Raw genomic sequence first — 12,403 nt, 5'->3', positions numbered from 1 at the left:
CTAATACAGAGGGGAAGAATGAGAGGGACATTCAGAAGAAAGAATAGGTAAGTCTTGGAATTTAATAAAATATAGATTTGGAACAGGGGAAAGAGACAAGAATGATTCCAAAGTTTTTTCTTGGAGACCCAAACAGAAGATAGTGTGCTTAACTGAAATAAGGAAGTCAGAGAATGAGTACATTTGGAGGAGAAAAGAGGACATCTGATTTAGCCAGTTTGAGTCTGAGAGGCATGGGATACATCCAGGGGCAGATGTATAGGTTCCTGGAGGGAACTTGGGACTAGTTCTTGGAAGATTAATCTAGTCATGAGAAAAGAATGGGAGTCATCTCTGTAGGGAGGGTTGAAATTTTAGAGTGGTAATATTTGTAGATGATTTCAAAGACCCTGTCCAGCTTTGACTACGATGAGTGTGAATTTTGGGATTATAGTAGTTCTTGTTCTAAACGTTCTTAAATTTATTCTGGTTTCTAAGTCATTGAATTATTACAGATTTATATTGTTGAGCAGTGCCTCAGAGACCACTGCTGGAATCTCTCCCACACCAGCCCTGCTGTCTACTAACACCTACAGGGACAGGAAGTTCACTCCCTCCAAAGACAGCCCATTTCTCCTTGGTCAGAAAGAAAAAAAAAAGCTGATTCTTGAGAGACGTTCAGGGTAAAAAGGGGTTAAGGAGCAAGATTTGCCAGCAAGAAAGAAGTAGGCAGACCAAAGAGGAACAAAGGAAGGTTGGTATCAGGGAAGTCAAAGGAAGGGTTGATCAAGAAGGTACAGGGGAATTAGAACTTAGGGCCCTGGAATTAGATGAGGAAGCCCCCTTGGAGGCTGGCTGCCATACCTGGCGTGACCGAGGTCAGTTGAAGCCAGATTGGAGCAGTACTGACAGAATGCTAAAGAGCAGGCAACTGGCAGAGGCCTGAGCCTGACAGAGGTTGTTCACTGTCTTGGCTATTCCAAGCAAGGCTTGGGTCTGTCTACACATGGTGTTCTTAGTTTATCAGAATTTTCATCAGCCCAAATCACCTTCCTGGGTGGAGAGTTTATAGCTTCCTGAAAGGGAAATATCAGCGGAGACCTTCAAAGCAAAGCCACACAAACCCACTTTGCCGGGTTGGACAAACTCTTTACTTGCTGCATGTCTATGGGTGGCACAGTTTCTGGGTACACAATGCCTGTGGCTGCTAACAACTTTAGAGTTGAGCGGGCAGAGGTAGGGAAACAATAGCAGGGTTTCAGAAAGGATTCTCTGCTGAGCAAAGTGAAATTGACATGACATAGTGAATTTGGATGAAAACAGTCTTCTCACTCTTTGTAAACAAAGCCATAAATATGTATGTGTGGTGATGTGCAACACTCTGCAGGAGCCAGCAGGAGTTTCCACTTTGGCACCTTATGGTTTCATGCGCGTCTGCAGCTGTTCTACTGACCCACAGGACAACTGCAAGCCTAACATTTTTCCTTCTCATCACCTCCTCCACCCCTGGTGGGAGCTTTCCTGCTATTTTGCCTTTCCGGAGGGAATGGTACAGCTAAAGACAGCTGAGATAGCTCATGCCTGAACAAAAGGGCAGAGAAAACCAGTGGGACAAGAGGTGCAAGTTTTACTGGACAGGGTCTCAGCGGGTCTGCCTAGGACCAGCCGGTAGTGCGTGGGTTCTTTGTGCAGAAAAGCTTTCACAGTACGACGAGGTGATTTTGAGAGTACGTTTATTAAAGCTGGGGACAGTAAAACAAGAAAGGCTGACTTAGCTCTGCCTTAGTTCTCTGGGAAGTCAAAGAAAAGGAGGCCCTGGGGACAGGTTCAGGGGATTCGCCTTGGAAGAGCTGCCACTGCCCATGGCTCCCCTGGTTACAAGTCTTGTGGGGACTCTTAGAGTTTAGGAGATGCATGCCTGTGGGTGAAGTAGAGAGAGAAGAAGAGGGAAAGAGAATGCATAGGCTGCTCCCCAAAGGGAGCGAGCACCCTGGGTTCTTTGTCTTGAGGCTCTTACCTCTCTCTTGCAGGCAGGAATCTTAAGAGAGGTTTCAGAGGAGGATTCCGGCAGAATATTCATCCATTTTCCAGGTGTGTTCTTTCAGGGTCCTGGTCTCCACAGATTGGTTAGTGCTAGGGCAGGAGGCCGTTAGTCATTGCAGCTGGTCCTGGTGTTGTCCACCTGGTTTTGCTGCTTTTCTGGGCCAGAGCTGAGGCCTAGATGTTATCTCTAGGGAGGTGACGTTCTGTAAGGTCACCTGGCTGTAAATTGCTCAGCCAATTTGTTCAGCTATCTGTCTCAGTTTCCTTATCCTACTTGTCCTGGCTTACCAGCCTATCTCAAAAGGATAGGTAAACATTGGAGAGATATTGAGGTGTCAGAAGCACAACGGCAGAGCTTCCCCACTAGAGAAGTGTTGCCTAGAGTGGGCTGTCTCTTCTTCCTGGGATGTTGAGAGGACAGGAGCACGTCAGTTTCAGTGGAGCTCACTGCAGCTGAACCTGTTGTTTCTAAGCAGCTAAGTCATGATGAAAAGGAAAGAATTTTCCTCCAGGAAAACTAGGGCTTCTGTTTCCATGACACATCCTCTGCTGTTATTGTGCTGTGTGATGGGGGCAATTCGCAACCTTTCCACCTGTACTTTCTTCATCTGTAGATAACAATAACCTGCTTCTCTGGGGCTCGAACACAGTTATTACCAGTAAGTGCAGAAGGAATGAAGAGATATTTACTGAACTCCAAAACACCATTACTAGCCAGTGAGGGAAACTTTGAGCAAAAGTGTTATTTTGCTCTCCAGTAATTACCCTGGTTTCTTCCGGTGCTGTGTGGCATTAACACAGGGCCAGGGGCTGGACGCTTGGACACCTGTTTGCTCTGCCTTGCTGTGGGCCTGGAACACATTGCTCCCCAGTGGGCCTGACACTTTAAAATAAGAGACTTAACCAGTGGTTTCTCTATAGTGCTGTCTGCTCTGGTCTTTCCTGGCCTTGGGTCTAAAAGTTGGAGGGGCCACATGTTGCGCTGTGGAATGTGGAGCAGAGGGACACCTGAGCTCCAGCCCAGCTCTTCAGGAGAGCGCAGTGATTACACCCTCCTCACTCTTCCCCTTGACTATACAATACATCCCCTGAGGGAGCTTGTAAAAATACCATTTCCCTGCCTTACCAGACCAATTGAATAAGAATCTGTTTAGATATTTTTTAAAAGCTCCCTAGGTGATTGAAATGTGCATTCAAGGCTGAAATCACTTAACCCTTTATGATTTACAGCTCTCAGCAGAAAGAGGCTCAGGGCCAGGCACTCCCTGTTAGTTGGCATCAGAACTGGGACTGGACTTCAAAGCTTGTGAACCCTAATCCTTGAAAAATACTTCTTAGAGGAGCACATCTTTTTTGGAAGGCAGATCCCTTTGCAAAGCACAGGAAAGTCAAGCTCACTCGCCCCCACTCAAAAAAAAAAAAAAATTGCAGAAGCATACCAACATAAGCCTAAGACTTTAGGGTCTTCACAGAGCCCCAAAGAAGACCACTGCTGGATCTGTAAGGAGTCCTCTGAATCTTTTTTTTTAAAAAATATTTTTATTGATTTCAGAGAGGAAGAGAGAGGGAGAGAGGAAGAGAGAAACATCAATGATGAGAGAGAATCATTGATCGGCTGCCTCCTGCATGCCCCCTACTGGGGATTGATGCCGAAACCCAAGCATGCACCCTTGACCAGAATCGAACCTGGGACCCTTCAGTCCACAGGCTGATGTTCTATCCATTGAGCCAAACCAGCTAGGGCTGACTCTTATTCGTTAATAATTTAGTTGGGTGACTTCTGGTCAAGATGGCAGAGTAGGTAAGTGCAGTACTCACATCCTTCCACAACCACATCAAAATTACAACTAAACTAAAAATAACCATCATTCAGTACCACATGAAGTTTAACTGAACAGAATTTCAATAACTAAGAATCTAAAGAAGAAACAATGTCAAGAATGGTAGGGGATGGGGAGTGGAGACACAGAATGGGCTGGTCCCACACCCGTGTGTAGCGGTTAAAAACTGGGAGGGATATCTTGGCTGTGGAGCCAGGGGAACAGCCCAAAGCCAAAATCCCCAGGCCAGGGTTCCAGTGCCACAAAGAGGAGTCCCCATAATTTTTGGCTGTGAAAACCAGTGGGGATTGAGGCTGAGGGAGACAAAGGGCTACTGGAGTCCCAGGCATTCCTCTTAAAAGGGCCAGTGCACAAACTTACTCAGACGCACTTGCTCTAAGCTCCAGCACTGGGGCAGCAGCTCAAAAGGCCATGTACATGGGATGAAGGCTGGAGGGGCAGCTTTCTCCCAGAGGCCATGGTGCCTTTGCTGAGCCCTCACCCCTGCCACAGAGCCAGCAAGCAGGCACTATATCTGAGTCTCCATCAACCTGACTAACACTGTTTGCCCATACCCTGAAGATTCCCTGAGACCTGCCTCACCCAAGGTGTTTCCAGGGGCTTTTCCATACAAATGACCTGTCTTGGCTCCTTCTGCGAACTTTTCTAAGATCTCTCAAAGGCTCACAAATCACAAACAAGAAGCATCTGGCCTTGGCATGCCCTGTACTCTTTCTAAGTGGCCTCAGGCCTGGCACTAGCAGTGGTGAGCCTTGGTTCACAGCTTGACCTCTCCCAGGCACCTCCAAGCCAGCACAAGTAGCAGCCATCTGCAGATCACTTTGTAGCTAATATTGGGAGGCCCTGGGCAGGCACAGATGGTGGCTGGTTTTGGCCTGCACCTCCAGGAGGCTCCAGAGCCAGTGGCCAGCTTGTGTACAGCTTCAGACCATGCTGATGTGCCACCCAACCAACTGCATGAGTGACACATTCAAGGGGTAGACTCAGCAGGCATCAGAGCCTGGATGAAGCAAGTCCTGCTCTATAGGGTTGGCCCCTGCACAGCAGATACTTTGCTATGGTCTCAGCCAGTTCCTGCAGCTGATCTGGGGATCAATCCCTCTCATTGATATGCCAAAAGCACTTGAGACTCTACTACAACAGGAGGATGCACACAACCTACCTGGAGGGCACCCCAGGGAGACTGTGCCACTGAACCCTACAGGGCACCTACTACATAAAACCACTCTACCAAGCCTGGGAGACATAGAAACTCTACATAATACATAGAAACAAATACAGGAAGATGGTCAAAATGGGGAGACAAAGAAACATGTCCCAAGTGAAAGAATAGAACAAAACTCAGAAAAGGAACTAAACAAAATGAAAACAAAAAATCTACCAGATGCAGAGTTGGAAACACTGGTTAAAAGGATGGTCAATGACCTTAAAGGAAGAATAGATTAACTTAGTGAGAACTTCAACAAAGAGATGGGAAACATAAAATTTGAGATAAAAAATATAATGAACCAGTCAGTAATGAAGAATACAAAACTGTAATAAAGAATGCATTACAGGAGGAGGATCCAAGATGGCGGCGTAGGTAAACACCTAAACTGCTGCCTCGCACAACAATTTCAAAACTACAACTAAAAGACTAAACGTCTGTCACCCAGAACCACGGGAAAGCTGGCTGAATGGAAGTTCTACAACTAGAAGGAAAGAGCAAACAGCATTGAGAGGTGCACAAGCGCTGAAAAGCTGAGGTACGGAGGTGTGAGAATCGGGCTGGCAACGGGCGACTGGGAGCGCTGCTTTTTTCAACCCGAAGGGAGACAAGCTCCCAATTACTCCAAACTCCAGTTTCTAGGGAGACACGGGGGACCCAAACTCCTACGGGGAGAAGCTGGACTGTTTGCCGTGGGGTCGGAAAGTGAGAGTGGCTTGCTTGCAGGGCTGTGCGCAGGAATAATTGTTTACTGTGCTGGGGCGCCGGACGCGGGGATGCAGTCGGAGACACAGAGCCGGCTAACTGGCAGCCATCGCTGTTTGCCACACTCTAGCCTAGTCATACCCTGAGACCCCACCCCGCACAATCTACAAACCCACCCAAGCTCCAAGCAGCAGCTTTAGCATACGAATGACCTGCCCTATCGCAGCTTAACCTAGCAAACTTGCAGCCCAGGTCAGACAGCTCCAAAACCTCCAAACCCCAAGCAAAGAGGAGAAAACTGTAGTTCTCGCTGTAGCTCCTGCTGGGTGGCCTCAGACAGTAGCTGACCTGCACCCCATTGGAGATCCAGAAGCCAGTGTACCTAGTGGTCAGTGTGAGACACCAGATTTCAACTCCTCACATCCATAAGTGACACATTCAAGAGGCAGACTCAGTGAGCACCAAAGCCCCACTGAAACAAGTCCTGCACCATAAGCGTGTCTCCAGTGCAGCAGTTCTTCCATTATAGACACAGGGGGTCCTCACAGCCAATTGGCCTGGAGGTCAATTCCTCCCAGTGTACCAACAGCAATCAAGGCTTAACTACACCAAGACTTTGCACTCAGCCCACAAAGGGGTGTACCAAAGGCGTCCACCTCAGGTGATTGGGGAGGCTGAGCTACTTGCCCCTATAGGTCACCTACCACACAAAGCCACTCCATCAACACAGGGAAGCAGCAAAATGCGGAGACAAAGAAACATGACACGAATGAAAGAAATGGAGGAAAGCAAACTACTGGACAACATAGAGTTCAGAACCACATTTATAAGGTTACTCAAGAATCTTCTAAAAACCACTAAGGAACTTAGTGAGACCTTTAAGGATCTTAATGAGAACGCCAAAAAAATGGAAAAGGACCAGTCAAAAATTAAGCATCCACTGTCTAAAATAAAGAATATACAGAAACTCAACTGTAGATCAATGTACCCCAAGAATCAAACCAAAAATCTGAAATATGAGGAAACAAAAAACACCCAACCAGAAAAACAAAAAGAAAAAAGAATCCAAAAATATGAAGATAGTGTAAGGAGCCTCTGGGACAACTTTAAGCGTACCAACATCTGAATTTTTGGGGTGCCAGAAGAAGACAGAGAGCAAAATATTGAAAACCTATTAGAAGAAATAATGACAGAAAACTTTCCCTACCTGGTGAAAGAAATAGACTTACAAGTTCAGGAAGCACACAGAACCCCATACAAGAGGAATCCAAAGAGGACCACACCAAGACACATCATAATTAAAATGCCAAGGGCAAAAGACAAAGAGAGAATCTTGAAAGCAGCAAGAGAAAACCAGTTAGTTACCTACAAGGGAGCACCCATACGACTGTCAGCTGATTTCTCGGCAGAAACTATGCAGGCCAGAAGGGAGTGGCAAGAAATATTCAAAGTGATGAACAAAGTGATTGGGGAGGCTGAGCTACTTGCCCCTATAGGTCACCTACCACAGGTGACCAAGATTACTCTACCCAGCAAAGCTATCATTCAGAGTTGAAGGTCAGATAAAGAGCTTCACAGATAAGAAAAAGCTAAAGGAGTTCATCACCACCAAACCAGGATTACATGAAATGCTGAAGGGTATTCTTGAAGAAGAAAAAGGTAAAGATAAAAATTATGAACAACAAAATGACATCAAATACATACTTACCAACAAGTGAATCTAAAAATCAAGTGAATAAAAAATCTGAAGAACAGAATGGACTGGTGAATATAATAGAATCAGGGACATAGAAAGGGAGTGGACTGACAATTCTCAGGGGGAAAGGGGTGTGAGGGGTGTGGGAAAAGATTGGACAAAAATCTTACACCTATGGATGAAGACAGTGGCAGGGGTAAGGGCATGGGGTGGGGTGGGGAATCAGGTGGAGGGGAGCTATGGGGGGAAAAAAGAGGAACACCTGTAATAATCTGAACAATAAAGATTTATTTAAAAAAAAGAATACATTACAGGGAATCAGCAGTAGAGTATATGAAGTAAAGGATCAAATCAGTGATTTGGGAGATAAAGAAGCAGAAAACAGCCAATCAGAATAGCAAAAAGAAGAAGAAAAAAAAGAATTCAAAAAATGAGGAGAGTTCAAGGAGTCTCTGGGACAACTTCAAGCATATAAACATTCACATCATGGGAATGCTGGAACAAGAAGAAAGAGAGCAAGGAATTGAAAACATATTTGAAAAAATAATGACTGAAAACTTCCCTAGCTAGTGAATAGACATGCAAGTCAAGGAAGCAGAGTCCCAAAGAAGTCCACACCAAAACACATCATAATTAAAGTGTCAAAGGTTAAAGATAAAGAAAGAATCTTAAAAGCAGCCAGAGAAAAGCAATTAGTTACCTGCAAGGGATCTCCCATAAGATTGTCAACTGATTTCTCAACAGAAACTTTGCAAGCCAGAAGACAGTGCATGAAATATTCAAAGTGATGAAAAGCAAGGACCTACAACCAATATTATTCTACCCAGCAAAGCTATCATTTTTAATAGAAGGACAAATAAAGACCATCTCAGACAAGAAAACGCTAAAGGAGTTTATCACCACCAAACCAGTATTACAAGAAATGTTAAAGGGTCTTCTTTAAGAAAAAGAAGGGAGGGCCCTAGCTGGTTTGGCTCAGTGGATAGAGCATCAGCCTGTGAACTGAAAGATCCCAGGTTTGATTCTGGTCAAGGGCACATGCCCGGGTTGTGGTCTCAATCCCCAGTGGAGGACTTGCAGGAGGCAGCCAATCCATGATTCTCTCTCATCATGGATGTTTCTATCTCTCTCTCTCCCACTTCCTTCCTCTCTGAAATCAATAAAAATGTATTTAAAAAAAAAGAAAAAGAAGGGAGGAAAAGATAAAAAAATATGAACAATAAAATGGCAATAATTACAGTTCTATCAACAAAATCAAAAGACATGTAGTGACTAAATGGATAACAAAATAAGATCCTTACATATGCTGACTACAAGAGATTTACTTCAGATAGAAAGACACACACAGACTGAAAATAAAGGGATAGAAAAGATATTTCATGAAAATGAAAGAAAAAAAAGCTGGGGAAAAACAAGAATAAAAATAGCAACAACAAGCCCTGGCTGGTGTTGCTCAGTGATTAGAGTGTTGGCCTGCGACCAAAGAGTAGCAGGTTTGATTCCTAGTCAAAGGCATGTACCTGGATTGCAGGTTTGATTGGGGCACATGTGGGAAGCAACCAATTGATGTATCTCTCTCACATTGATGTTTCTCTCTCTCTCCTTTCCCCTTCTCTTCTCTACCTCTTCCCTTCCACTCTCTCTGAAAATGATCCTCAGGTGAGGATTAACAACAACAACAAAAATGAAAAAAAAAAGAGAGAGAGAGAAGAAGCTGGGGTACTTATACCAGACAAAATAGACTTTAAAACAAAAGCTGTAACAAGTATAACAAGAGACAAAGAAGAACCCAGCAATTCCACTTCTGGGTATTTATCTGAAGAAACCCAAAACACTAAGTTGAAAAGACATATACATCTGTATGTTCATTGCAGCATTATTTACAATAGCCAAGATATGGAAGCAACCTTAGTGTCCATCAATAGATGAATGGGCAAAGAAGAGGTGCTGCCTGGTTTGGCTCAGTGGTTGAGCATCAACCAATGAACCAGGAGGTCACGGTTCAATTCCCAGTCAGGGCACATGCCTGGGTTGCAGGCTTGATCCCCAGTGTGGGAGTGCAGGAGGCAGCCGATCAATGTTTCCCTCTCATCATTGATGTTTCTCTCTCTCTCTTCCTTACTCTCTGAAATCAATAAAAAAAATATATATATTTTTAAAAAGGAGTGCTGCATATATACAATGGAATATGACTCAGCTATAACAAAGAATGAAATCTTACCCACTGTAACAACATGGGGGACCTAAGGATATTGTGCTGAGTGAAATAAGTCAGAGAAAGACAAAAGCCATATGATTTCATTTATATGTGGAATCTAAAAAACAGAATAAATAAGGAAAAAAAACCCCACAAAAATAGACTCATAGAAACAGAGAACATTTGATGGTTGCCAGATAGAAGGTGGCTTAGGGGACTGGGTCAAAGATTTGAAGGGATAAGGAAGTACAAATTGGTAGATGTAAAGTATGGCATAGGGAATACAGTCAATAATCTATAATAATAAAAGGTTAATATGCAAATGGTTATGATGCCCTCATGCCATAACAACCAATCAGCAGGAGGCTGCATGCACAGCAGGCGTGGGTGGGTGGGGCTGCATGTGTGGCGAGGCCGGGGACGTGAGGCTGCATCCCCTGCCTGGCGCAGGTTGAATGGGGACATGAGGCAGGCTGCATCCCTGGTCCCCCACCCAGCATGGCTTGACAGGGGTGGGGCCGGCCAGGTCTGGGTCTTGCGCAATTTTGAGGAGCGTGCGGGTGGGCGGGGACTTGACTCTGGGTTCCGCAGTGCGCCCCAGACTTTGACAGGAGGGAGATTTTCATATACATTTTACTAATTTTCTTTAATCTCTGACACTTCTATTATAGAGACAGGGCAAATAGCAATATTAAAATATTTCCTCTAATTAATTCCCTTTTAATGTGCATGAATTTCATGCACCAGGCCACTAGCATTGGAATAACTACTGGTATGTATGGTGTCAGCTGGGTACTAGATTTATTGATGTGATCACTTTGTAAGTTATACAAATGTCTAATCACCAGATTGTACAGCTGAAACTAGTATGAATTGTATGCCAACTGTAATTTAAAAATTAAAAATATATTTAAAAAAATAAAATAATCATCTAGTTGGGGAGGAATGGTGAGGAGTTCACAGTTAAAAAACAAACACCTCAAGTCTCAAGCCATGGGCTGTCATTTTAGAGATTCTCAGAGCCTGGACAAGGCTCACACCAATGCAGCCAGGGCCAAGACTCTGTTCCCATCACCCCCTCCTCTCTTGCATTGTTCTCCAAATCCCTGGTGATCTAAGCAGATACCCTGGAGCAAAGAAATGAGGCCCACCCTGGCTTCCTCGAGCTGGACCAGGCCTGCCTGCTTTTCTTCAGTCCCAGAAAAGCCAAAATTAGCCTCACATTTGTTTCTTTTCTCAGGAGTCTCTCATTGTATCTCAGGAAAGGATTATTGTGCTCTGGGGACCCTATCTTATCGTGGAGTGTGGGGGAGGTGATGAGTGAAAGGAAAATGGTCTTTGACAAATTGGTTCAATTTGGACAATCACATGACTTTCCAGTAATTGCCCACCACTGCCTCAGTAAGGCTATTGTTTCAGTTCCCAAATATTTAGCCAAGTGGGAGGCCGGGAAGGTTGGGGAGCGGTCAGAGGGTTGAGAGCATGACAGTGTGGGTAAAGGACTGTTTTGGTGATCTGTTTGCATGTTGGGACTCGTGACATCCAGGAGGCTCTGGCTCCACGACCTGAGTTCTTTATTCCTGAGTTCTTTGGGACTAAGGAGACACCTGAAGGTCACTCAGTGATGGAATGCAGAGAGGTGGGAAGGAGTCCTGAGGTGTGGGCTCTGATGGAGAGCATTTAAGCCTAGTTTGATTTAGCAATCACCTTCTTTATGGCTGGACAGGCTGACGAGCTGACTCCTCTGGGGAGAGATGGAAATACTCTTTTACCTCTCACAATGAACACTGCTCAGAGAAACCACATGCAGTGAGCCACGGGTGATTGTGACTTGAGCTGCCAGAGCTAAAGGTTTCTTTTCTCACAAAGAATTCAAGGCATGATCAAGCATTTGCCCTTATGCAACTTTCAAAAATCCCTGCGTCCCTGGGAGAGAGAGCTCCCGCTGACCTCTGGCTTGCTCAGCCTGACATCACCTGACTTTGGGGAGATGAGGCTGGTGGCGGCAGCAGCATGTGAGAATGTGTGTTATCGATGGGGAACACTTTTCCCCTCTGCTCATGTAGTCATCTCTCTGATATGCCTGTGGGTGGAGGTGGGCAAAGGGGAAGGGAGTGTCCAGTCACTGGCGACAGAAAAGAGCCATGAGGTCATCGGAGCCCAAGGCTTTCCTTGCGAACCATTGGCAGCAATTGTCTTCCTGGCTTGTATTCCCAGGGGCTCACCTCCGCTCCCACGGAGAGCTCTCATATTGGAGTTCCTGCTTTGGACATATATTTTATTCCATCTGAAAATACGCCCCCAAAGCCAGGTAGGAGACATACTATTGGGCAAGAGATTTGAGATTTAACTTTGAGAACTGTATTTTGTTTCCAGCTTCTGATGACAACTCCCTCACGTCTGATCTCACCTGAGGTGCCTTTCATAACTCCCTGCTTGGGCGTGACTGTGTGGGCATCCCCCCGCCCACTTTGTTCACACCCTCCCCTGTGTTCCTTTCTGTGACCCAATAGTTTGTGAGCTCTCTCTACTTGTCCATCCAAGCTGCAATGGCTGCTGGAAGCTCTCTAAAACTTGAATGAAGATATTTTTTCCATTGATTTTTAGAGAGAGTGGAAGGGAAGGAGAGAGAGAGAGAGAGAGAGAGAGAGAGAGAGAGAGAGAGAGAGAAACATTGATGTAAGAGGCATATCGATTGGTTGCCTCCCGCAGGTGCCCTAATCGGGGCGGGGATT

The sequence above is a fragment of the Plecotus auritus genome (assembly GCF_963455305.1).
Source record: "Plecotus auritus genome assembly, chromosome: 2".
NCBI lineage: Eukaryota > Metazoa > Chordata > Mammalia > Chiroptera > Vespertilionidae > Plecotus > Plecotus auritus.
The sequence above is the reverse complement of the archived record's forward strand: the minus strand, read 5'-3'. Positions refer to the sequence as shown.